Here is a 27520-nt window from a genome sequence, read left to right on the forward strand (position 1 = left end):
TGCCCGTCCAGACACCTCCAGCTAGCCTCTCATTGGTTCTCGCTATTCCTGTTCATCTTCCGCAGAATTTGCAAACTGGGCCAAACAGGAGGTTAAAGGGACTGACTCTCCAAGTGGGGAGAGTGTTAGTAAAGCGTCTGGAATGTTGCACCCGAGTACCAGGGGAGGAATACTGAGACATATTTGAACACGTCTCCCGATCACATGGTTGATCATACTCTAGGTTCCATATGCATGTTTTAGCTGAAGGAAGAATACCTTAAACCTGGGTAGTTGAAACCCGTGGAATGGGTACCATGCAATATGACTTCAAAGGGTCTTCATTTGCTCACCGAACCTCTCCAATCCTATCACTGCTGCGTTTATGCCCCTGTACACATGCTTGATTCTCTTTCGGAGACATAGCAATCCATAGGTTTTAAGATACTTACAAGTCAGGTATATTCTTAGGCGTTTAATATGCGGTGTTGAGTCCATTTCGTTGAGCAAGGAGTAGCTCTTGTCTATTCCATATTTGGCTTAAGGAACTTTATCTGTGCTCATTTCAATCTCTGGTTTTATGCAGCACCCCAACTCACCTTTCCCCTTAAGCAAGCATAAGTTGGTTTTCTAAATTTGAGACCCTGTTCTGTTCTGTAATTCAGTTCCTGTGTAGCCAAGTTTCCATTCCGTGTATTACTGATATCTTATGATGTTTCTTTTTCTGTGTGACTTATTTCAGTTAGAATCATCATACCTGAATCCACTCATTGTGCTGCTAAGGGCCTGATGACATAGATTTCATTGCTGAGTGATATTGCTTTGTAAGTGAATACCACAAGTTCTTTATCCATTTTTCACTTTCTGCGATGTTGAACTTGTACTGTAAACGAGGTTCTTGTAAACAGAGCCGTTCCAAACATTAGGGTGGCTGTGTCTTTTTGATTTTTATTTCCCTAAGCTATAGGACCATAAGTGGAAGTGCCCTAGGCTCTGTTTCTTTGTTTTTTAGATGTTTCAGGAAACACCATACACTTCTCCCAAGTGTCTGTTGGCAATTTACATCCCGCCCATCAGCATAACAAGGCTCCCAGTTCTCAATGGCCTGTTGCCTTTCTGGATTTTACACTTTTTTCAGATGGCCCTTTTGACCGGGGGGAAGTGAGACTTCATTGTAGTGCAGATTTCCTTTGCACGCTTGCTTGGTTGGCCAAAAAGTGCGTATGCGTTTTTTCCTGAATATATTCAGGAAAAAACGTATACGCCCTTTTTGGCCAAGTGCATGATTGTGGACGTTCTGCCTCTTTTCCTATGCTTTCAATGCAATTCCAGTCTACCTCCTGAAATCGGTTTCCTGCAATTCTGCCCCGCTTTCAAGTCGACTTGGCAGCCTTACTTCAGTCTATTTTTGGACGATAGCTGTCATTTATAACTCTGCAGGTTTCTGAATTACAGTGCCCCTGAGCTCCTTTCTTCAACTCGCTTTCTTTTGAGCTGGCCGCAACACCGCAGGATGGCTTCAGGCCCTAATCTGGTTCAGGCACGGCACGCTGAGCCTTTGGTTATTTCCTCTTCCTGGTGGGAAATGAGAGTTAAATTTGCCCGTCCAGACACCTCCAGCTAGTCTCTCATTGGTTCTCGCTATTCCTGTTCTTCTTCCGCAGAAATTGCAAACTGGGCCAAACAGGAGGTTAAAGGCGCTGACTCTCCAAGTGGGGAGAGTGTTAGTAAAGCGTCTGGAATGTTGCACCCGAGTACCAGGGGAGGAAAACTGAGACATATTTGAACACGTCTCCCGTTCACATGGTTGATCATACTTGAGTTCCACATGCATGTTTTAGCTGAAGGAAGAATACCTTAAACCTGGAGAGTTAAGACCCGTGTAATGGGTACCATGCAATATGACTTCAAAGGGTCTTCATTTGCTCACCGAACCTCTCCAATCCTATCACTGCTGCGTTTATGCCCCTGTACACATGCTTGATTCTCTTTCGGAGACATAGCAATCCATAGGTTTTAAGATACTTACTAGTCAGGTACATTCTTAGGCGTTTAATATGCGGTGTTGAGTCCATTTCGTTGAGCAAGGAGTAGCTCTTGTCTATTCCATATTTGACTTAAGGAACTTTATCTGTGCTCATTTCAATCTCTGGTTTTATGCAGCACCCCAACTCACCTTTACCCTTAAGCAAGCATAAGTTGGTTTTCTAAATTTGAGACCCTGTTCTGTTCGGTAATTCAGTTCCTGTGTAGCCAAGTTTACATTCCGTGTATTACTGATATCTTATGATGTTTCTTTTTCTGTGTGACTTACTTCAGTTAGAATCATCATACCTGAATCCACTCATTGTGCTGCTAAGGGCCTGATGACACAGATTTCATTGCTGAGTGATATTGCTTTGTAAGTAAATACCACAACTTCTTTATCCATTTTTCACTTTCTGCGATGTTGAACTTGTACTGTAAACGAGGTTCTTGTAAACAGAGGCGTCCCAAACTTTGGGGTGGCTGTGTCTTTTTGATTTTAATTTCCCTAAGCTATAGGACCATAAGTGGAAGTGCCCTAGGCTCTGTTGCTTTGTTTTTTAGATGTTTTAGGAAACACCATACACTTCTCCCGAGTTTCTGTTGGCAATTTACATGCCGCCCATCAGCATAACAAGGCTCCCAGTTCTCCATGGCCTGTCCTGCTTTTCTGGATTTTACACTTTTTTCAGATGGCCCTTTTGACCGGGGGGAAGTGAGACTTCATTGTAGTGCAGATTTCCTTTGCAAGCTTGCTTGGTTGGCCATAAAGTGCGTATGCGTTTTTTCCTGAATATATTCAGGAAAAAACGCATACGCCCTTTTTGGCCAAGTGCATCATTGTGGACGTTCTGCCTCTTTTCCTATGCTTTCAATGCAATTCCAGTCTACCTCCTGAAATCGGTTTCCTGCAATTCTGCCCCGCTTTCAAGTCGACTTGGCAGCCTTACTTCAGTCTATTTTTGGACGATAGCTGTCATTTATAACTCTGCAGGTTTGTGAATTACAGTGCCCCTGAGCTCCTTTCTTCAACTCGCTTTCTTTTGAGCTGGCCGCAACACTGCAGGATGGCTTCAGGCCCTAATCTGGTTCAGGCCCGGCACGCTGAGCCTTTGGTTATTTCCTCTTCCTGGTGGGAAATGAGAGTTAAATTTGCCCGTCCAGACACCTCCAGCTAGCCTCTCATTGGTTCTCGCTATTCCTGTTCATCTTCCGCAGAAATTGCAAACTGGGCCAAACAGGAGGTTAAAGGCGCTGACTCTCCAAGTGGGGAGAGTGTTAGTAAAGCGTCTGGAATGTTGCACCCGAGTACCAGGGGAGGAAAACTGAGACATATTTGAACACGTCTCCCGTTCACATGGTTGATCATACTTGGGTTCCACATGCATGTTTTAGCTGAAGGAAGAATACCTTAAACCTGGAGAGTTGAGACCCGTGTAATGGGTACCATGCAATATGACTTCAAAGGGTCTTCATTTGCTCACCGAACCTCTCCAATCCTATCACTGCTGCATTTATGCCCCTGTACACATGCTTAATTCTCTTTTGGAGACATAGCAATCCATAGGTTTTACGATACTTACTAGTCAGGTACATTCTTAGGCGTTTAATATGCGGTGTTGAGTCCATTTCGTTGAGCAAGGAGTAGCTCTTGTCTATTCCATATTTGACTTAAGGAACTTTATCTGTGCTCATTTCAATCTCTGGTTTTATGCAGCACCCCAACTCACCTTTACCCTTAAGCAAGCATAAGTTGGTTTTCTAAATTTGAGACCCTGTTCTGTTCTGTAATTCAGTTCCTGTGTAGCCAAGTTTACATTCCGTGTATTACTGATATCTTATGATGTTTCTTTTTCTGTGTGACTTATTTCAGTTAGAATCATCATACCTGACTCCACTCATTGTGCTGCTAAGGGCCTGATGACACAGATTTCATTGCTGAGTGATATTGCTTTGTAAGTAAATACCACAACTTCTTTATCAATTTTTCACTTTCTGCGATGTTGAACTTGTACTGTAAACGAGGTTCTTGTAAACAGAGGCGTCCCAAACTTTGGGGTGGCTGTGTCTTTTTGATTTTAATTTCCCTAAGCTATAGGACCATAAGTGGAAGTGCCCTAGGTTCTGTTGCTTTGTTTTTTACATGTTTCAGGAAACACCATACACTGCTCCCGAGTGGTTCTTGGCAATTTACATCCCGCCCATCAGCATAACAAGGCTCCCAGTTCTCCATGGCCTGTCCTGCCTTTCTGGATTTTACACTTTTTTCAGATGGCCCTTTTGACCGGGGGGAAGTGAGACTTCATTGTAGTGCAGATTTCCTTTGCAAGCTTGCTTGGTTGGCCAAAAAGGGCGTATGCGTTTTTTCCTGAATATACTCAGGAAAAAACGCATACGCCCTTTTTGGCCAAGTGCATCATTGTGGACGTTCTGCTTCTTTTCCTATGCTTTCAATGCAATTCCAGTCTACCTCCTGAAATCGGTTTCCTGCAATTCTGCCCTGCTTTCAAGTCCTCTTGGCAGCCTTACTTCAGTCTATTTTTGGACGATAGCTGTCATTTATAACTCTGCAGGTTTGTGAATTACAGTGCCCCTGAGCTCCTTTCTTCAACTCGCTTTCTTGTGACCTGGCCGCAACACCGCAGGATGGCTTCAGGCCCTAATCTGGTTCCGGTACGGCACGCTCAGCCTTTGGTTAATTCCTCTTCCTGGTGGGAAATGAGAGTTAAATTTGCCCGTCCAGACACCTCCAGCTAGCCTCTCATTGGTTCTCGCTATTCCTGTTCATCTTCCGCAGAAATTGCAAACTGGGCCAAACAGGAGGTTAAAGGCGCTGACTCTCCAAGTGGGGAGAGTGTTAGTAAAGCGTCTGGAATGTTGCACCCGAGTACCAGGGGAGGAAAACTGAGACATATTTGAACACGTCTCCCGTTCACATGGTTGATCATACTTGGGTTCCACATGCATGTTTTAGCTGAAGGAAGAATACCTTAAACCTGGAGAGTTAAGACCCGTGTAATGGGTACCATGCAATATGACTTCAAAGGGTCTTCATTTGCTCACCGAACCTCTCCAATCCTTTCACTGCTGCGTTTATGCCCCTGTACACATGCTTGATTCTCTTTCGGAGACATAGCAATCCATAGGTTTTAAGATACTTACAAGTCAGGTATATTCTTAGGCGTTTAATATGCGGTGTTGAGTCCATTTCGTTGAGCAAGGAGTAGCTCTTGTCTATTCCATATTTGGCTTAAGGAACTTTATCTGTGCTCATTTCAATCTCTGGTTTTATGCAGCACCCCAACTCACCTTTACCCTTAAGCAAGCATAAGTTGTTTTTCTAAATTTGAGACCCTGTTCTGTTCTGTAATTCAGTTCCTGTGTAGCCAAGTTTCCATTCCGTGTATTACTGATATCTTATGATGTTTCTTTTTCTGTGTGACTTATTTCAGTTAGAATCATCATACCTGAATCCACTCATTGTGCTGCTAAGTGCCTGATGACATAGATTTCATTGCTGAGTGATATTCCTTTGTAAGTGAATCCCACAACTTCTTTATCCATTTTTCACTTTCTGCGATGTTGAACTTGTACTGTAAACGAGGTTCTTGTAAACAGAGCCGTTCCAAACATTGGGGTGGCTGTGTCTTTTTGATTTTTATTTCCCGAAGCTATAGGACCATAAGTGGAAGTGCCCTAGGCTCTGTTTCTTTGTTTTTTAGATGTTTCAGGAAACACCATACACTTCTCCCAAGTGTCTGTTGGCAATTTACATCCCGCCCATCAGCATAACAAGGCTCCCAGTTCTCAATGGCCTGTTGCCTTTCTGGATTTTACACTTTTTTCAGATGGCCCTTTTGACCGGGGGGAAGTGAGACTTCATTGTAGTGCAGATTTCCTTTGCAAGCTTGCTTGGTTGGCCAAAAAGGGCGTATGCGTTTTTTCCTGAATATATTCAGGAAAAAACGTATACGCCCTTTTTGGCCAAGTGCATCATTGTGGACGTTCTGCCTCTTTTCCTATGCTTTCAATGCAATTCCAGTCTACCGCCTGAAATCGGTTTCCTGCAATTCTGCCCCGCTTTCAAGTCGACTTGGCAGCCTTACTTCAGTCTATTTTTGGACGATAGCTGTCATTTATAACTCTGCAGGTTTGTGAATTACAGTGCCCCTGAGCTCCTTTCTTCAACTCGCTTTCTTTTGAGCTGGCCGCAACACCGCAGGATGGCTTCAGGCCCTAATCTGGTTCAGGCCCGGCACGCTGAGCCTTTGGTTATTTCCTCTTCCTGGTGGGAAATGAGAGTTAAATTTGCCTGTCCAGACACCTCCAGCTAGTCTCTCATTGGTTCTCGCTATTCCTGTTCTTCTTCCGCAGAAATTGCAAACTGGGCCAAACAGGAGGTTAAAGGCGCTGACTCTCCAAGTGGGGAGAGTGTTAGTAAAGCGTCTGGAATGTTGCACCCGAGTACCAGGGGAGGAAAACAAACATATTTGAACACGTCTCCCGTTCACATGGTTGATCATACTTGGGTTCCACATGCATGTTTTAGCTGAAGGAAGAATACCTTAAACCTGGAGAGTTTAGACCCGTGTAATGGGTACCATGCAATATGACTTCAAAGGGTCTTCATTTGCTCACCGAACCTCTCCAATCCTATCACTGCTGCGTTTATGCCCCTGTACACATGCTTGATTCTCTTTCGGAGACATAGCAATCCATAGGTTTTAAGATACTTACTAGTCAGGTACATTCTTAGGCGTTTAATATGCGGTGTTGAGTCCATTTCGTTGAGCAAGGAGTAGCTCTTGTCTATTCCATATTTGACTTAAGGAACTTTATCTGTGCTCATTTCAATCTCTGGTTTTATGCAGCACCCCAACTCACCTTTACCCTTAAGCAAGCTTAAGTTGGTTTTCTAAATTTGAGACCCTGTTCTGTTCTGTAATTCAGTTCCTGTGTAGCCAAGTTTACATTCCGTGTATTACTGATATCTTATGATGTTTCTTTTTCTGTGTGACTTACTTCAGTTAGAATCATCATACCTGAATCCACTCATTGTGCTGCTAAGGGCCTGATGACACAGATTTCATTGCTGAGTGATATTGCTTTGTAAGTAAATACCACAACTTCTTTATCCATTTTTCACTTTCTGCGATGTTGAACTTGTACTGTAAACGAGGTTCTTGTAAACAGAGGCGTCCCAAACTTTGGGGTGGCTGTGTCTTTTTGATTTTAATTTCCCTAAGCTATAGGACCATAAGTGGCAGTGCCCTAGGCTCTGTTGCTTTGTTTTTTAGATGTTTCAGGAAACACCATACACTTCTCCCGAGTGGTTGTTGGCAATTTACATGCCGCCCATCAGCATAACAAGGCTCCCAGTTCTCCATGGCCTGTCCTGCCTTTCTGGATTTTACACTTTTTTCAGATGGCCCTTTTGACCGGGGGGAAGTGAGACTTCATTGTAGTGCAGATTTCCTTTGCAAGCTTGCTTGGTTGGCCATAAAGGGCGTATGCGTTTGTTCCTGAATATATTCAGGAAAAAACGCATACGCCCTTTTTGGCCAAGTGCATCATTGTGGACGTTCTGCCTCTTTTCCTATGCTTTCAATGCAATTCCAGTCTACCTCCTGAAATCGGTTTCCTGCAATTCTGCCCCGCTTTCAAGTCCTCTTGGCAGCCTTACTTCAGTCTATTTTTGGACGATAGCTGTCATTTATAACTCTGCAGGTTTGTGAATTACAGTGCCCCTGAGCTCCTTTCTTCAACTCGCTTTCTTGTGACCTGGCCGCAACACCGCAGGATGGCTTCAGGCCCTAATCTGGTTCCGGCACGGCACGCTGAGCCTTTGGTTATTTCCTCTTCCTGGTGGGAAATGAGAGTTAAATTTGCCCGTCCAGACACCTCCAGCTAGTCTCTCATTGGTTCTCGCTATTCCTGTTCATCTTCCGCAAAAATTGCAAACTGGGCCAAACAGGAGGTTAAAGGCGCTGACTCTCCAAGTGGGGAGAGTGTTAGTAAAGCGTCTGGAATGTTGCACCCGAGTACCTGGGGAGGAAAACTGAGACATATTTGAACACGTCTCCCGTTCACATGGTTGATCATACTTGGGTTCCACATGCATGTTTTAGCTGAAGGAAGAATACCTTAAACCTGGAGAGTTAAGACCCGTGTAATGGATACCATGCAATATGACTTCAAAGGGTCTTCATTTGCTCACCGAACCTCTCCAATCCTATCACTGCTGCGTTTATGCCCCTGTACACATGCTTGATTCTCTTTCAGAGACATAGCAATCCATAGGTTTTAAGATACTTACTAGTCAGGTACATTCTTAGGCGTTTAATATGCGGTGTTGAGTCCATTTCGTTGAGCAAGGAGTAGCTCTTGTCTATTCCATATTTGACTTAAGGAACTTTATCTGTGCTCATTTCAATCTCTGGTTTTATGCAGCACCCCAACTCACCTTTACCCTTAAGCAAGCATAAGTTGTTTTTCTAAATTTGAGACCCTGTTCTGTTCTGTAATTCAGTTCCTGTGTAGCCAAGTTTACATTCCGTGTATTACTGATATCTTATGATGTTTCTTTTTCTGTGTGACTTACTTCAGTTAGAATCATCATACCTGAATCCACTCATTGTGCTGCTAAGGGCCTGATGACACAGATTTCATTGCTGAGTGATATTGCTTTGTAAGTAAATACCACAACTTCTTTATCCATTTTTCACTTTCTGCGATGTTGAACTTGTACTGTAAACGAGGTTCTTGTAAACAGAGGCGTCCCAAACTTTGGGGTGGCTGTGTCTTTTTGATTTTAATTTCCCTAAGCTATAGGACCATAAGTGGCAGTGCCCTAGGCTCTGTTGCTTTGTTTTTTAGATGTTTCAGGAAACACCATACACTTCTCCCGAGTGTCTGTTGGCAATTTACATCCCGCCCATCAGCATAACAAGGCTCCCAGTTCTCCATGGCCTGTCCTGCCTTTCTGGATTTTACACTTTTTTCAGATGGCCCTTTTGACCGGGGGGAAGTGAGACTTCATTGTAGTGCAGATTTCCTTTGCAAGCTTGCTTGGTTGGCCAAAAAGGGCATATGCGTTTTTTCCTGAATATATTCAGGAAAAAACGCATACGCCCTTTTTGGCCAAGTGCATCATTGTGGACGTTCTGCCTCTTTTCCTATGCTTGCAATGCAATTCCAGTCTACCTCCTGAAATCGGTTTCCTGCAATTCTGCCCCGCTTTCAAGTCCTCTTGGCAGCCTTACTTCAGTCTATTTTTGGACGATAGCTGTCATTTATAACTCTGCAGGTTTGTGAATTACAGTGCCCCTGAGCTCCTTTCTTCAACTCGCTTTCTTGTGACCTGGCCGCAACACCGCAGGATGGCTTCAGGCCCTAATCTGGTTCCGGCACGGCACGCTGAGCCTTTGGTTATTTCCTCTTCCTGGTGGGAAATGAGAGTTAAATTTGCCCGTCCAGACACCTCCAGCTAGTCTCTCATTGGTTCTCGCTATTCCTGTTCATCTTCCGCAAAAATTGCAAACTGGGCCAAATAGGAGGTTAAAGGTGCTGACTCTCCAAGTGGGGAGAGTGTTAGTAAAGCGTCTGGAATGTTGCACCCGAGTACCAGGGGAGGAAAACTGAGACATATTTGAACACGTCTCCCGTTCACATGGTTGATCATACTTGGGTTCCACATGCATGTTTTAGCTGAAGGAAGAATACCTTAAACCTGGAGAGTTAAGACCCGTGTAATGGGTACCATGCAATATGACTTCAAAGGGTCTTCATTTGCTCACCGAACCTCTCCAATCCTATCACTGCTGCGTTTATGCCCCTGTACACATGCTTGATTCTCTTTCAGAGACATAGCAATCCATAGGTTTTAAGATACTTACTAGTCAGGTACATTCTTCGGCGTTTAATATGCGGTGTTGAGTCCATTTCGTTGAGCAAGGAGTAGCTCTTGTCTATTCCATATTTGACTTAAGGAACTTTATCTGTGCTCATTTCAATCTCTGGTTTTATGCAGCACCCCAACTCACCTTTACCCTTAAGCAAGCATAAGTTGGTTTTCTAAATTTGAGACCCTGTTCTGTTCTGTAATTCAGTTCCTGTGTAGCCAAGTTTCCATTCCGTGTATTACTGATATCTTATGATGTTTCTTTTTCTGTGTGACTTATTTCAGTTAGAATCATCATACCTGAATCCACTCATTGTGCTGCTAAGGGCCTGATGACATAGATTTCATTGCTGAGTGATATTGCTTTGTAAGTAAATACCACAACTTCTTTATCCATTTTTCACTTTCTGCGATGTTGAACTTGTACTGTAAACGAGGTTCTTGTAAACAGAGCCGTTCCAAACTTTGGGGTGGCTGTGTCTTTTTGATTTTTATTTCCCTAAGCTATAGGACCATAAGTGGAAGTGCCCTAGGCTCTGTTGCTTTGTTTTTTAGATGTTTCAGGAAACACCATACACTTCTCCCAAGTGTCTGTTGGCAATTTACATCCCGCCCATCAGCATAACAAGGCTCCCAGTTCTCAATGGCCTGTTGCCTTTCTGGATTTTACACTTTTTTCAGATGGCCCTTTTGACCGGGGGGAAGTGAGACTTCATTGTAGTGCAGATTTCCTTTGCAAGCTTGCTTGGTTGGCCAAAAAGTGCGTATGCATTTTTTCCTGAATATATTCAGGAAAAAACGTATACGCCCTTTTTGGCCAAGTGCATCATTGTGGACGTTCTGCCTCTTTTCCTATGCTTTCAATGCAATTCCAGTCTACCTCCTGAAATCGGTTTCCTGCAATTCTGCCCCGCTTTCAAGTCCTCTTGGCAGCCTTACTTCAGTCTATTTTTGGACGATAGCTGTCATTTATAACTCTGCAGGTTTGTGAATTACAGTGCCCCTGAGCTCCTTTCTTCAACTCGCTTTCTGTTGAGCTGGCCGCAACACCGCAGGATGGCTTCAGGCCCTAATCTGGTTCCGGCCCGGCACGCTGAGCCTTTGGTTATTTCCTCTTCCTGGTGGGAAATGAGAGTTAAATTTGCCCGTCCAGACACCTCCAGCTAGTCTCTCATTGGTTCTCGCTATTCCTGTTCTTCTTCCGCAGAAATTGCAAACTGGGCCAAACAGGAGGTTAAAGGCGCTGACTCTCCAAGTGGGGAGAGTGTTAGTAAAGCGTCTGGAATGTTGCACCCGAGTACCAGGGGAGGAAAACTGAGACATATTTGAACACGTCTCCCGTTCACATGGTTGATCATACTTGGGTTCCACATGCATGTTTTAGCTGAAGGAAGAATACCTTAAACCTGGGTAGTTGAAACCCGTGGAATGGGTACCATGCAATATGACTTCAAAGGGTCTTCATTTGCTCACCGAACCTCTCCAATCCTATCACTGCTGCGCTTATGCCCCTGTACACATGCTTGATTCTCTTTCAGAGACATAGCAATCCATAGGTTTTAAGATACTTACTAGTCAGGTACATTCTTAGGCGTTTAATATGCGGTGTTGAGTCCATTTCGTTGAGCAAGGAGTAGCTCTTGTCTATTCCATATTTGACTTAAGGAACTTTATCTGTGCTCATTTCAATCTCTGGTTTTATGCAGCACCCCAACTCACCTTTACCCTTAAGCAAGCATAAGTTGGTTTTCTAAATTTGAGACCCTGTTCTGTTCTGTAATTCAGTTCCTGTGTAGCCAAGTTTACATTCCGTGTATTACTGATATCTTATGATGTTTCTTTTTCTGTGTGACTTACTTCAGTTAGAATCATCATACCTGAATCCACTCATTGTGCTGCTAAGGGCCTGATGACACAGATTTCATTGCTGAGTGATATTGCTTTGTAAGTAAATACCACAACTTCTTTATCCATTTTTCACTTTCTGCGATGTTGAACTTGTACTGTAAACGAGGTTCTTGTAAACAGAGGCGTCCCAAACTTTGGGGTGGCTGTGTCTTTTTGATTTTAATTTCCCTAAGCTATAGGACCATAAGTGGCAGTGCCCTAGGCTCTGTTGCTTTGTTTTTTAGATGTTTCAGGAAACACCATACACTTCTCCCGAGTGTCTGTTGGCAATTTACATCCCGCCCATCAGCATAACAAGGCTCCCAGTTCTCCATGGCCTGTCCTGCCTTTCTGGATTTTACACTTTTTTCAGATGGCCCTTTTGACCGGGGGGAAGTGAGACTTCATTGTAGTGCAGATTTCCTTTGCAAGCTTGCTTGGTTGGCCAAAAAGGGCGTATGCGTTTTTTCCTGAATATATTCAGGAAAAAACGCATACGCCCTTTTTGGCCAAGTGCATCATTGTGGACGTTCTGCCTCTTTTCCTATGCTTGCAATGCAATTCCAGTCTACCTCCTGAAATCGGTTTCCTGCAATTCTGCCCCGCTTTCAAGTCCTCTTGGCAGCCTTACTTCAGTCTATTTTTGGACGATAGCTGTCATTTATAACTCTGCAGGTTTGTGAATTACAGTGCCCCTGAGCTCCTTTCTTCAACTCGCTTTCTTGTGACCTGGCCGCAACACCGCAGGATGGCTTCAGGCCCTAATCTGGTTCCGGCCCGGCACGCTGAGCCTTTGGTTAATTCCTCTTCCTGGTGGGAAATGAGAGTTAAATTTGCCCGTCCAGACACCTCCAGCTAGCCTCTCATTGGTTCTCGCTATTCCTGTTCATCTTCCGCAGAAATTGCAAACTGGGCCAAACAGGAGGTTAAAGGGACTGACTCTCCAAGTGGGGAGAGTGTTAGTAAAGCGTCTGGAATGTTGCACCCGAGTACCAGGGGAGGAAAACTGAGACATATTTGAACACGCCTCCCGTTCACATGGTTGATCATACTTGGGTTCCACATGCATATTTTAGTTGAAGGAAGAATACCTTAAACCTGGAGAGTTAAGACCCGTGTAATGGGTACCATGCAATATGACTTCAAAGGGTCTTCATTTGCTCACCGAACCTCTCCAATCCTATCACTGCTGAGTTTATGCCCCTGTACACATGCTTGATTCTCTTTCAGAGACATAGCAATCCATAGGTTTTAAGATACTTACTAGTCAGGTACATTCTTAGGCGTTTAATATGCGGTGTTGAGTCCATTTCGTTGAGCAAGGAGTAGCTCTTGTCTATTCCATATTTGACTTAAGGAACTTTATCTGTGCTCATTTCAATCTCTGGTTTTATGCAGCACCCCAACTCACCTTTACCCTTAAGCAAGCATAAGTTGGTTTTCTAAATTTGAGACCCTGTTCTGTTCTGTAATTCAGTTCCTGTGTAGCCAAGTTTACATTCCGTGTATTACTGATATCTTATGATGTTTCTTTTTCTGTGTGACTTACTTCAGTTAGAATCATCATACCTGAATCCACTCATTGTGCTGCTAAGGGCCTGATGACACAGATTTCATTGCTGAGTGACATTGCTTTGTAAGTAAATACCACAAATTCTTTATCCATTTTTCACTTTCTGCGATGTTGAACTTGTACTGTAAACGAGGTTCTTGTAAACAGAGCCGTTCCAAACTTTGGGGTGGCTGTGTCTTTTTGATTTTAATTTCCCTAAGCTATAGGACCATAAGTGGAAGTGCCCTAGGTTCTGTTGCTTTGTTTTTTAGATGTTTCAGGAAACACCATACACTTCTCCCGAGTGGTTGTTGGCAATTTACATCCCGCCCATCAGCATAACAAGGCTCCCAGTTCTCCATGGCCTGTCCTGCCTTTCTGGATTTTACACTTTTTTCAGATGGCCCTTTTGACCGGGGGGAAGTGAGACTTCATTGTAGTGCAGATTTCCTTTGCAAGCTTGCTTGGTTGGCCAAAAAGGGCGTATGCGTTTTTTCCTGAATATATTCAGGAAAAAACGCATACGCCCTTTTTGGCCAAGTGCATCATTGTGGACGTTCTGCCTCTTTTCCTATGCTTTCAATGCAATTCCAGTCTACCTCCTGAAATCGGTTTCCTGCAATTCTGCCCCACTTTCAAGTCCTCTTGGCAGCCTTACTTCAGTCTATTTTTGGACGATAGCTGTCATTTATAACTCTGCATGTTTGTGAATTACAGTGTCCCTGAGCTCCTTTCTTCAACTCGCTTTCTTGTGACCTGGCCGCAACACCGCAGGATGGCTTCAGGCCCTAATCTGGTTCTGGTACGGCACGCTGAGCCTTTGGTTATTTCCTCTTCCTGGTGGGAAATGAGAGTTAAATTTGCCCGTCCAGACACCTCCAGCTAGCCTCTCATTGGTTCTCGCTATTCCTGTTCATCTTCCGCAGAAATTGCAAACTGGGCCAAACAGGAGGTTAAAGGCGCTGACTCTCCAAGTGGGGAGAGTGTTAGTAAAGCGTCTGGAATGTTGCACCCGAGTACCAGGGGAGGAAAACTGAGACATATTTGAACACGTCTCCCGTTCACATGGTTGATCATACTTGGGTTCCACATGCATGTTTTAGCTGAAGGAAGAATACCTTAAACCTGGAGAGTTGAGACCCGTGGAATGGGTACCATGCAATATGACTTCAAAGGGTCTTCATTTGCTCACCGAACCTCTCCAATCCTATCACTGCTGCGTTTATGCCCCTGTACACATGCTTGATTCTCTTTCGGAGACATAGCAATCCATAGGTTTTAAGATACTTACTAGTCAGGTACATTCTTAGGCGTTTATATGCGGTTTTGAGTCCATTTCGTTGAGCAAGGAGTAGCTCTTGTCTATTCCATATTTGACTTAAGGAACTTTATCTGTGCTCATTTCAATCTCTGGTTTTATGCAGCACCCCAACTCACCTTTACCCTTAAGCAAGCATAAGTTGTTTTTCTAAATTTGAGTCCCTGTTCTGTTCTGTAATTCAGTTCCTGTGTAGCCAAGTTTACATTCCGTGTATTACTGATATCTTATGATGTTTCTTTTCCTGTGTGACTTACTTCAGTTAGAATCATCATACCTGAATCCACTCATTGTGCTGCTAAGGGCCTGATGACATAGATTTCATTGCTGAGTGATATTGCTTTGTAAGTAAATACCACAACTTCTTTATCCATTTTTCACTTTCTGCGATGTTGAACTTGTACTGTAAACGAGGTTCTTGTAAACAGAGCCGTTCCAAACTTTGGGGTGGCTGTGTCTTTTTGATTTTAATTTCCCTAAGCTATAGGACCATAAATGGAAGTGCCCTAGGTTCTGTTGCTTTGTTTTTTAGATGTTTCAGGAAACACCATACACTTCTCCCGAGTGGTTGTTGGCAATTTACATCCCGCACATCAGCATAACAAGGCTCCCAGTTCTCCATGGCCTGTCCTGCCTTTCTGGATTTTACACTTTTTTCAGATGGCCCTTTTGACCGGGGGGAAGTGAGACTTCATTGTAGTGCAGATTTCCTTTGCAAGCTTGCTTGGTTGGCCAAAAAGGGCGTATGCGTTTTTTCCTGAATATATTCAGGAAAAAACGCATACGCCCTTTTTGGCCAAGTGCATCATTGTGGACGTTCTGCCTCTTTTCCTATGCTTTCAATGCAATTCCAGTCTACCTCCTGAAATCGGTTTCCTGCAATTCTGCCCCGCTTTCAAGTCCTCTTGGCAGCCTTACTTCAGTCTATTTTTGGACGATAGCTGTCATTTATAACTCTGCAGGTTTGTGAATTACAGTGCCCCTGAGCTCCTTTCTTCAACTCGCTTTCTTTTGAGCTGGCCGCAACACCGCAGGATGGCTTCAGGCCCTAATCTGGTTCCGGTACGGCACGCTGAGCCTTTGGTTATTTCCTCTTCCTGGTGGGAAATGAGAGTTAAATTTGCCCGTCCAGACACCTTCAGCTAGCCTCTCATTGGTTCTCGCTATTCCTGTTCATCTTCCGCAGAAATTGCAAACTGGGCCAAACAGGAGGTTAAAGGCGCTGACTCTCCAAGTGGGGAGAGTGTTAGTAAAGCGTCTGGAATGTTGCACCGAGTACCAGGGGAGGAAAACTGAGACATATTTGAACACGTCTCCCATTCACATGGTTGATCATACTTGGGTTCCACATGCATGTCTTAGCTGAAGGAAGAATACCTTAAACCTGGAGAGTTAAGACCCGTGTAATGGGTACCATGCAATATGACTTCAAAGGGTCTTCATTTGCTCACCGAACCTCTCCAATCCTATCACTGCTGCGTTTATGCCCCTGTACACATGCTTGATTCTCTTTCGGAGACATAGCAATCCATAGGTTTCAAGATACTTACTAGTCAGGTACATTCTTAGGCGTTTAATATGGGGTGTTGAGTCCATTTCGTTGAGCAAGGAGTAGCTCTTGTCTATTCCATATTTGGCTTAAGGAACTTTATCTGTGCTCATTTCAATCTCTGGTTTTATGCAGCACCCCAACTCACCTTTACCCTTAAACAAGAATAAGTTGTTTTTCTAAATTTGAGACCCTGTTCTGTTCTGTAATTCAGTTCCTGTGTAGCCAAGTTTACATTCCGTGTATTACTGATATCTTATGATGTTTCTTTTTCTGTGTGACTTATTTCAGTTAGAATCATCGTACCTGAATCTACTCATTATGCTGCTACTGGCCTGATGACATAGATTTCATTGCTGAGTGATACTGCATTGTACGTAATACCACAAGTTCTTTATCCATTTTTCACTTTCTGCGATGTTGAACTTGTACTGTAAACGAGGTTCTTGTAAACAGAGCCGTTCCAAACTTTGGGGTGGCTGTGTCTTTTTGATTTTAATTTCCTTAAGCTATAGGACCATAAGTGGAAGTGCCCTAGGTTCTGTTGCTTTGTTTTTAAGATGTTTCAGGAAACACCATACACTTCTCCCAAGTGTCTGTTGGCAATTTACATCCCGCCCATCAGCATAACAAGGCTCCCAGTTCTCAATGGCCTGTTGCCTTTCTGGATTTTACACTTTTTACAGATGGCCCTTTTGACCGGGGGGAACAGAGACTTCATTGTAGTGCAGATTTCCTTTGCAAGCTTGCTTGGTTGGCCAAAAAGGGCGTATGCGTTTTTTCCTGAATATATTCAGGAAAAAACGCATACGCCCTTTTTGGCCAAGTGCATCATTGTGGACGTTCTGCCTCTTTTCCTATGCTTTCAATGAAATTCCAGTCTACCTCCTGAAATCGGTTTCCTGCAATTCTGCCCCGCTTTCAAGTCCTCTTGGCAGCCTTACTTCAGTCTATTTTTGGACGATAGCTGTCATTTATAACTCTGCAGGTTTGTGAATTACAGTGCCCCTGAGCTCCTTTCTTCAACTCGCTTTCTTGTGACCTGGCCGCAACACCGCAGGATGGCTTCAGGCCCTAATCTGGTTCCGGCCCGACATGCTGAGCCTTTGGTTAATTCCTCTTCCTGGTGGGAAATGAGAGTTAAATTTGCCCGTCCAGACACCTCCAGCTAGCCTCTCATTGGTTCTCGCTATTCCTGTTCATCTTCCGCAGAAATTGCAAACTGGGCCAAACAGGAGGTTAAAGGCGCTGACTCTCCAAGTGGGGAGAGTGTTAGTAAAGCGTCTGGAATGTTGCACCCGAGTACCAGGGGAGGAAAACTGAGACATATTTGAACACGTCTCCCGTTCACATGGTTGATCATACTTGGGTTCCACATGCATGTTTTAGCTGAAGGAAGAATACCTTAAACCTGGAGAGTTGAGACCCGTGTAATGGGTACCATGCAATATGACTTCAAAGGGTCTTCACTTGCTCACCGAACCTCTCCAATCCTATCACTGCTTCGTTTATGCCCCTGTACACATGCTTGATTCTCTTTTGGAGACATAGCAATCCATAGGTTTTACGATACTTACTAGTCAGGTACATTCTTAGGCGTTTAATATGGGGTGTTGAGTCCATTTCGTTGAGCAAGGAGTAGCTCTTGTCTATTCCATATTTGACTTAAGGAACTTTATCTGTGCTCATTTCAATCTCTGGTTTTATGCAGCACCCCAACTCACCTTTACCCTTAAGCAAGCATAAGTTGGTTTTCTAAATTTGAGACCCTGTTCTGTTCGGTAATTCAGTTCCTGTGTAGCCAAGTTTACATTCCGTGTATTACTGATATCTTATGATGTTTCTTTTTCTGTGTGACTTACTTCAGTTAGAATCATCATACCTGAATCCACTCATTGTGCTGCTAAGGGCCTGATGACACAGATTTCATTGCTGAGTGACATTGCTTTGTAAGTAAATACCACAAATTCTTTATCCATTTTTCACTTTCTGCGATGTTGAACTTGTACTGTAAACGAGGTTCTTGTAAACAGAGCCGTTCCAAACTTTGGGGTGGCTGTGTCTTTTTGATTTTAATTTCCCTAAGCTATAGGACCATAAGTGGAAGTGCCCTAGGTTCTGTTGCTTTGTTTTTTAGATGTTTCAGGAAACACCATACACTTCTCCCGAGTGGTTGTTGGCAATTTACATCCCGCCCATCAGCATAACAAGGCTCCCAGTTCTCCATGGCCTGTCCTGCCTTTCTGGATTTTACACTTTTTTCAGATGGCCCTTTTGACCGGGGGGAAGTGAGACTTCATTGTAGTGCAGATTTCCTTTGCAAGCTTGCTTGGTTGGCCAAAAAGGGCGTATGCGTTTTTTCCTGAATATATTCAGGAAAAAACGCATACGCCCTTTTTGGCCAAGTGCATCATTGTGGACGTTCTGCCTCTTTTCCTATGCTTTCAATGCAATTCCAGTCTACCTCCTGAAATCGGTTTCCTGCAATTCTGCCCCACTTTCAAGTCCTCTTGGCAGCCTTACTTCAGTCTATTTTTGGACGATAGCTGTCATTTATAACTCTGCATGTTTGTGAATTACAGTGCCCCTGAGCTCCTTTCTTCAACTCGCTTTCTTGTGACCTGGCCGCAACACCGCAGGATGGCTTCAGGCCCTAATCTGGTTCCGGTACGGCACGCTGAGCCTTTGGTTATTTCCTCTTCCTGGTGGGAAATGAGAGTTAAATTTGCCCGTCCAGACACCTCCAGCTAGCCTCTCATTGGTTCTCGCTATTCCTGTTCATCTTCCGCAGAAATTGCAAACTGGGCCAAACAGGAGGTTAAAGGCGCTGACTCTCCAAGTGGGGAGAGTGTTAGTAAAGCGTCTGGAATGTTGCACCCGAGTACCAGGGGAGGAAAACTGAGACATATTTGAACACGTCTCCCGTTCACATGGTTGATCATACTTGGGTTCCACATGCATGTTTTAGCTGAAGGAAGAATACCTTAAACCTGGAGAGTTGAGACCCGTGGAATGGGTACCATGCAATATGACTTCAAAGGGTCTTCATTTGCTCACCGAACCTCTCCAATCCTATCACTGCTGCGTTTATGCCCCTGTACACATGCTTGATTCTCTTTCGGAGACATAGCAATCCATAGGTTTTAAGATACTTACTAGTCAGGTACATTCTTAGGCGTTTATATGCGGTTTTGAGTCCATTTCGTTGAGCAAGGAGTAGCTCTTGTCTATTCCATATTTGACTTAAGGAACTTTATCTGTGCTCATTTCAATCTCTGGTTTTATGCAGCACCCCAACTCACCTTTACCCTTAAGCAAGCATAAGTTGTTTTTCTAAATTTGAGTCCCTGTTCTGTTCTGTAATTCAGTTCCTGTGTAGCCAAGTTTACATTCCGTGTATTACTGATATCTTATGATGTTTCTTTTCCTGTGTGACTTACTTCAGTTAGAATCATCATACCTGAATCCACTCATTGTGCTGCTAAGGGCCTGATGACATAGATTTCATTGCTGAGTGATATTGCTTTGTAAGTAAATACCACAACTTCTTTATCCATTTTTCACTTTCTGCGATGTTGAACTTGTACTGTAAACGAGGTTCTTGTAAACAGAGCCGTTCCAAACTTTGGGGTGGCTGTGTCTTTTTGATTTTAATTTCCCTAAGCTATAGGACCATAAATGGAAGTGCCCTAGGTTCTGTTGCTTTGTTTTTTAGATGTTTCAGGAAACACCATACACTTCTCCCGAGTGGTTGTTGGCAATTTACATCCCGCACATCAGCATAACAAGGCTCCCAGTTCTCCATGGCCTGTCCTGCCTTTCTGGATTTTACACTTTTTTCAGATGGCCCTTTTGACCGGGGGGAAGTGAGACTTCATTGTAGTGCAGATTTCCTTTGCAAGCTTGCTTGGTTGGCCAAAAAGGGCGTATGCGTTTTTTCCTGAATATATTCAGGAAAAAACGCATATGCCCTTTTTGGCCAAGTGCATCATTGTGGACGTTCTGCCTCTTTTCCTATGCTTTCAATGTAATTCCAGTCTACCTCCTGAAATCGGTTTCCTGCAATTCTGCCCCGCTTTCAAGTCCTCTTGGCAGCCTTACTTCAGTCTATTTTTGGACGATAGCTGTCATTTATAACTCTGCAGGTTTGTGAATTACAGTGCCCCTGAGCTCCTTTCTTCAACTCGCTTTCTTTTGAGCTGGCCGCAACACCGCAGGATGGCTTCAGGCCCTAATCTGGTTCCGGTACGGCACGCTGAGCCTTTGGTTATTTCCTCTTCCTGGTGGGAAATGAGAGTTAAATTTGCCCGTCCAGACACCTTCAGCTAGCCTCTCATTGGTTCTCGCTATTCCTGTTCATCTTCCGCAGAAATTGCAAACTGGGCCAAACAGGAGGTTAAAGGCGCTGACTCTCCAAGTGGGGAGAGTGTTAGTAAAGCGTCTGGAATGTTGCACCGAGTACCAGGGGAGGAAAACTGAGACATATTTGAACACGTCTCCCATTCACATGGTTGATCATACTTGGGTTCCACATGCATGTCTTAGCTGAAGGAAGAATACCTTAAACCTGGAGAGTTGAGACCCGTGTAATTGGTACCATGCAATATGACTTCAAAGGGTCTTCATTTGCTCACCGAACCTCTCCAATCCTATCACTGCTGCGTTTATGCCCCTGTACACATGCTTGATTCTCTTTCGGAGACATAGCAATCCATAGGTTTCAAGATACTTACTAGTCAGGTACATTCTTAGGCGTTTAATATGGGGTGTTGAGTCCATTTCGTTGAGCAAGGAGTAGCTCTTGTCTATTCCATATTTGGCTTAAGGAACTTTATCTGTGCTCATTTCAATCTCTGGTTTTATGCAGCACCCCAACTCACCTTTACCCTTAAGCAAGCATAAGTTGGTTTTCTAAATTTGAGACCCTGTTCTGTTCTGTAATTCAGTTCCTGTGTAGCCAAGTTTACATTCCGTGTATTACTGATATCTTATGATGTTTCTTTTTCTGTGTGACTTACTTCAGTTAGAATCATCATACCTGAATCCACTCATTGTGCTGCTAAGGGCCTGATGACACAGATTTCATTGCTGAGTGATATTGCTTTGTAAGTAAATACCACAACTTCTTTATCCATTTTTCACTTTCTGCGATGTTGAACTTGTACTGTAAACGAGGTTCTTGTAAACAGAGCCGTTCCAAACTTTGGGGTGGCTGTGTCTTTTTGATTTTAATTTCCCTAAGCTATAGAACCATAAGTGATAGTGCCCTAGGCTCTGTTGCTTTGTTTTTTAGATGTTTCAGGAAACACCATACACTTCTCCCAAGTGTCTGTTGGCAATTTACATCCCGCCCATCAGCATAACAAGGCTCCCAGTTCTCAATGGCCTGTTGCCTTTCTGGATTTTACACTTTTTACAGATGGCCCTTTTGACCGGGGGGAACAGAGACTTCATTGTAGTGCAGATTTCCTTTGCAAGCTTGCTTGGTTGGCCAAAAAGGGCGTATGCGTTTTTTCCTGAATATATTCAGGAAAAAACGCATACGCCCTTTTTGGCCAAGTGCATCATTGTGGACGTTCTGCCTCTTTTCCTATGCTTTCAATGAAATTCCAGTCTACCTCCTGAAATCGGTTTCCTGCAATTCTGCCCCGCTTTCAAGTCCTCTTGGCAGCCTTACTTCAGTCTATTTTTGGACGATAGCTGTCATTTATAACTCTGCAGGTTTGTGAATTACAGTGCCCCTGAGCTCCTTTCTTCAACTCGCTTTCTTGTGACCTGGCCGCAACACCGCAGGATGGCTTCAGGCCCTAATCTGGTTCCGGCCCGACATGCTGAGCCTTTGGTTAATTCCTCTTCCTGGTGGGAAATGAGAGTTAAATTTGCCCGTCCAGACACCTCCAGCTAGCCTCTCATTGGTTCTCGCTATTCCTGTTCATCTTCCGCAGAAATTGCAAACTGGGCCAAACAGGAGGTTAAAGGCGCTGACTCTCCAAGTGGGGAGAGTGTTAGTAAAGCGTCTGGAATGTTGCACCCGAGTACCAGGGGAGGAAAACTGAGACATATTTGAACACGTCTCCCGTTCACATGGTTGATCATACTTGGGTTCCACATGCATGTTTTAGCTGAAGGAAGAATACCTTAAACCTGGAGAGTTGAGACCCGTGTAATGGGTACCATGCAATATGACTTCAAAGGGTCTTCACTTGCTCACCGAACCTCTCCAATCCTATCACTGCTTCGTTTATGCCCCTGTACACATGCTTGATTCTCTTTTGGAGACATAGCAATCCATAGGTTTTACGATACTTACTAGTCAGGTACATTCTTAGGCGTTTAATATGGGGTGTTGAGTCCATTTCGTTGAGCAAGGAGTAGCTCTTGTCTATTCCATATTTGACTTAAGGAACTTTATCTGTGCTCATTTCAATCTCTGGTTTTATGCAGCACCCCAACTCACCTTTACCCTTAAGCAAGCATAAGTTGGTTTTCTAAATTTGAGACCCTGTTCTGTTCTGTAATTCAGTTCCTGTGTAGCCAAGTTTACATTCCGTGTATTACTGATATCTTATGATGTTTCTTTTTCTGTGTGACTTACTTCAGTTAGAATCATCATACCTGAATCCACTCATTGTGCTGCTAAGGGCCTGATGACACAGATTTCATTGCTGAGTGATATTGCTTTGTAAGTAAATACCACAACTTCTTTATCCATTTTTCACTTTCTGCGATGTTGAACTTGTACTGTAAACGAGGTTCTTGTAAACAGAGCCGTTCCAAACTTTGGGGTGGCTGTGTCTTTTTGATTTTAATTTCCCTAAGCTATAGGACCATAAGTGGAAGTGCCCTAGGTTCTGTTGCTTTGTTTTTTAGATGTTTCAGGAAACACCATACACTTCTCCCGAGTGGTTGTTGGCAATTTACATCCCGCCCATCAGCATAACAAGGCTCCCAGTTCTCCATGGCCTGTCCTGCCTTTCTGGATTTTACACTTTTTTCAGATGGCCCTTTTGACCGGGGGGAAGTGAGACTTCATTGTAGTGCAGATTTCCTTTGCAAGCTTGCTTGGTTGGCCAAAAAGGGCGTATGCGTTTTTTCCTGAATATATTCAGGAAAAAACGCATACGCCCTTTTTGGCCAAGTGCATCATTGTGGACGTTCTGCCTCTTTTCCTATGCTTTCAATGCAATTCCAGTCTACCTCCTGAAATCGGTTTCCGGCAATTCTGCCCCGCTTTCAAGTCCTCTTGGCAGCCTTACTTCAGTCTATTTTTGGACGATAGCTGTCATTTATAACTCTGCAGGTTTGTGAATTACAGTGCCCCTGAGCTCCTTTCTTCAACTCGCTTTCTTGTGACCTGGCCGCAACACCACAGGATGTCTTCAGGCCCTAATCTGGTTCCGGCACGGCACGCTGAGCCTTTGGTTATTTCCTCTTCCTGGTGGGAAATGAGAGTTAAATTTGCCCGTCCAGACACCTCCAGCTAGCCTCTCATTGGTTCTCGCTATTCCTGTTCATCTTCCGCAGAAATTGCAAACTGGGCCAAACAGGAGGTTAAAGGGACTGACTCTCCAAGTGGGGAGAGTGTTAGTAAAGCGTCTGGAATGTTGCACCCGAGTACCAGGGGAGGAAAACTGAGACATATTTGAACACGTCTCCCGATCACATGGTTGATCATACTCTAGGTTCCACATGCCTGTTTTAGCTGAAGGAAGAATACCTTAAACCTGGGTAGTTGAAACCCGTGGAATGGGTACCATGCAATATGACTTCAAAGGGTCTTCATTTGCTCACCGAACCTCTCCAATCCTATCACTGCTGCATTTATGCCCATGTACACATGCTTGATTCTCTTTCGGAGACATAGCAATCCATAGGTTTTAAGATACTTACTAGTCAGGTACATTCTTAGGCGTTTAATATGCGGTGTTGAGTCCATTTCGTTGAGCAAGGAGTAGCTCTTGTCTATTCCATATTTGGCTTAAGGAACTTTATCTGTGCTCATTTCAATCTCTGGTTTTATGCAGCACCCCAACTCACCTTTCCCCTTAAGCAAGCATAAGTTGTTTTTCTAAATTTGAGACCCTGTTCTGTTCTGTAATTCAGTTCCTGTGTAGCCAAGTTTACATTCCGTGTATTACTGATATCTTATGATGTTTCTTTTTCTGTGTGACTTATTTCAGTTAGAATCATCATACCTGAATCCACTCATTGTGCTGCTAAGGGCCTGATGACATAGATTTCATTGCTGAGTGATATTGCTTTGTAAGTGAATACCACAACTTCTTTATCCATTTTTCACTTTCTGCGATGTTGAACTTGTACTGTAAACGAGGTTCTTGTAAACAGAGCCGTTCCAAACTTTGGGGTGGCTGTGTCTTTTTGAGTTTAATTTCCCTAAGCTATAGGACCATAAGTGGCAGTGCCCTAGGCTCTGTTGCTTTGTTTTTTAGATGTTTCAGGAAACACCATACACTTCTCCCGAGTGTCTGTTGGCAATTTACATCCCGCCCATCAGCATAACAAGGCTCCCAGTTCTCCATGGCCTGTTGCCTTTCTGGATTTTACACTTTTTTCAGATGGCCCTTTTGACCGGAGGGAAGTGAGACTTCATTGTAGTGCAGATTTCCTTTGCAAGCTTGCTTGGTTGGCCAAAAAGCGCGTGTGCGTTTTTACCTGAATATATTCAGGAAAAAACGCATACGCCCTTTTTGGCCAAGTGCATCATTGTGGACGTTCTGCCTCTTTTCCTATGCTTTCAATGCAATTCCAGTCTACCTCCTGAAATCGGTTTCCTGCAAATGTGCCCCGCTTTCAAGTCCACTTGGCAGCCTTACTTCAGTCTATTTTTGGACGATAGCTGTCATTTATAACTCTGCAGGTTTGTGAATTACAGTGCCCCTGAGCTCCTTTCTTCAACTCGCTTTCTTGTGACCTGGCCGCAACACCGCAGGATGGCTTCAGGCCCTAATCTGGTTCCGGCCCGGCATGCTGAGCCTTTGGTTAATTCCTCTTCCTGGTGGGAAATGAGAGTTAAATTTGCCCGTCCAGACACCTCCAGCTAGCCTCTCATTGGTTCTCGCTATTCCTGTTCATCTTCCGCAAAAATTGCAAACTGGGCCAAACAGGAGGTTAAAGGCGCTGACTCTCCAAGTGGGGAGAGTGTTAGTAAAGCGTCTGGAATGTTGCACCCGAGTACCAGGGGAGGAAAACTGAGACATATTTGAACACGTCTCCCGTTCACATGGTTGATCATACTTGGGTTCCACATGCATGTTTTAGCTGAAGGAAGAATACCTTAAACCTGGAGAGTTAAGAACCGTGTAATGGATACCATGCAATATGACTTCAAATGGTCTTCATTTGCTCACCGAACCTCTCCAATCCTATCACTGCTGCGTTTATGCCCCTGTACACATGCTTGATTCTCTTTCAGAGACATAGCAATCCATAGGTTTTAAGATACTTACTAGTCAGGTACATTCCTAGGCGTTTAATATGCGGTGTTGAGTCCATTTCGTTGAGCAAGGAGTAGCTCTTGTCTATTCCATATTTGACTTAAGGAACTTTATCTGTGCTCATTTCAATCTCTGGTTTTATGCAGCACCCCAACTCACCTTTACCCTTAAGCAAGCATAAGTTGTTTTTCTAAATTTGAGACCCTGTTCTGTTCTGTAATTCAGTTCCTGTGTAGCCAAGTTTACATTCCGTGTATTACTGATATCTTATGATGTTTCTTTTTCTGTGTGACTTACTTCAGTTAGAATCATCATACCTGAATCCACTCATTGTGCTGCTAAGGGCCTGATGACACAGATTTCATTGCTGAGTGATATTGCTTTGTAAGTAAATACCACAACTTCTTTATCCATTTTTCACTTTCTGCGATGTTGAACTTGTACTGTAAACGAGGTTCTTGTAAACAGAGGCGTTCCAAACTTTGGGGTGGCTGTGTCTTTTTGATTTTAATTTCCCTAAGCTATAGGACCATAAGTGGCAGTGCCCTAGGCTCTGTTGCTTTGTTTTTTAGATGTTTCAGGAAACACCATACACTTCTCCCGAGTGTCTGTTGGCAATTTACATCCCGCCCATCAGCATAACAAGGCTCCCAGTTCTCCATGGCCTGTCCTGCCTTTCTGGATTGTACACTTTTTTCAGATGGCCCTTTTGACCGGGGGGAAGTGAGACTTCATTGTAGTGCAGATTTCCTTTGCAAGCTTGCTTGGTTGGCCAAAAAGGGCGTATGCGTTTTTTCCTGAATATATTCAGGAAAAAACGCATACGCCCTTTTTGGCCAAGTGCATCATTGTGGACGTTCTGCCTCTTTTCCTATGCTTGCAATGCAATTCCAGTCTACCTCCTGAAATCGGTTTCCTGCAATTCTGCCCCGCTTTCAAGTCCTCTTGGCAGCCTTACTTCAGTCTATTTTTGGACGATAGCTGTCATTTATAACTCTGCAGGTTTGTGAATTACAGTGCCCCTGAGCTCCTTTCTTCAACTTGCTTTCTTGTGACCTGGCCGCAACACCGCAGGATGGCTTCAGGCCCTAATCTGGTTCCGGCCCGGCACGCTGAGCCTTTGGTTAATTCCTCTTCCTGGTGGGAAATGAGAGTTAAATTTGCCCGTCCAGACACCTCCAGCTAGCCTCTCATTGGTTCTCGCTATTCCTGTTCATCTTCCGCAGAAATTGCAAACTGGGCCAAACAGGAGGTTAAAGGGACTGACTCTCCAAGTGGGGAGAGTGTTAGTAAAGCGTCTGGAATGTTGCACCCGAGTACCAGGGGAGGAAAACTGAGACATATTTGAACACGTCTCCCGATCACATGGTTGATCATACTCTAGGTTCCATATGCATGTTTTAGCTGAAGGAAGAATACCTTAAACCTGGGTAGTTGAAACCCGTGGAATGGGTACCATGCAATATGACTTCAAAGGGTCTTCATTTGCTCACCGAACCTCTCCAATCCTATCACTGCTGCGTTTATGCCCCTGTACACATGCTTGATTCTCTTTCGGAGACATAGCAATCCATAGGTTTTAAGATACTTACAAGTCAGGTATATTCTTAGGCGTTTAATATGCGGTGTTGAGTCCATTTCGTTGAGCAAGGAGTAGCTCTTGTCTATTCCATATTTGGCTTAAGGAACTTTATCTGTGCTCATTTCAATCTCTGGTTTTATGCAGCACCCCAACTCACCTTTACCCTTAAGCAAGCATAAGTTGTTTTTCTAAATTTGAGACCCTGTTCTGTTCTGTAATGCAGTTCCTGTGTAGCCAAGTTTCCATTCCGTGTATTACTGATATCTTATGATG

The 27520-nt window shown here is 43.9% G+C and overlaps 1 long non-coding RNA gene across 16 annotated transcripts in view; it reads left to right on the plus strand.

Annotated features, from left to right (window-relative positions):
* Positions 1 to 27520, plus strand: part of LOC307181396 — a 531327-nt gene that overhangs the window by 38724 nt on the left and 465083 nt on the right. For 2 of the 16 annotated variants that reach the window (XR_013826653.1, XR_013826668.1), the window contains exon 4: positions 3882 to 4248. The exons of 12 other annotated variants lie outside the window; for them this stretch is intronic. This is a non-coding gene — a long non-coding RNA (uncharacterized lncRNA). Of the gene's footprint in view, positions 1 to 3881; positions 4249 to 5460; positions 5644 to 13349; positions 13431 to 27520 lie in introns of those variants that run through there. 2 more of the 16 variants (XR_013826666.1, XR_013826667.1) reach the window with 2 other exon arrangements.

This window comes from Stenella coeruleoalba (assembly GCF_951394435.1).
Source record: "Stenella coeruleoalba genome assembly, contig: scaffold_85, whole genome shotgun sequence".
NCBI classification, from domain to species: Eukaryota; Metazoa; Chordata; class Mammalia; order Artiodactyla; family Delphinidae; genus Stenella; species Stenella coeruleoalba.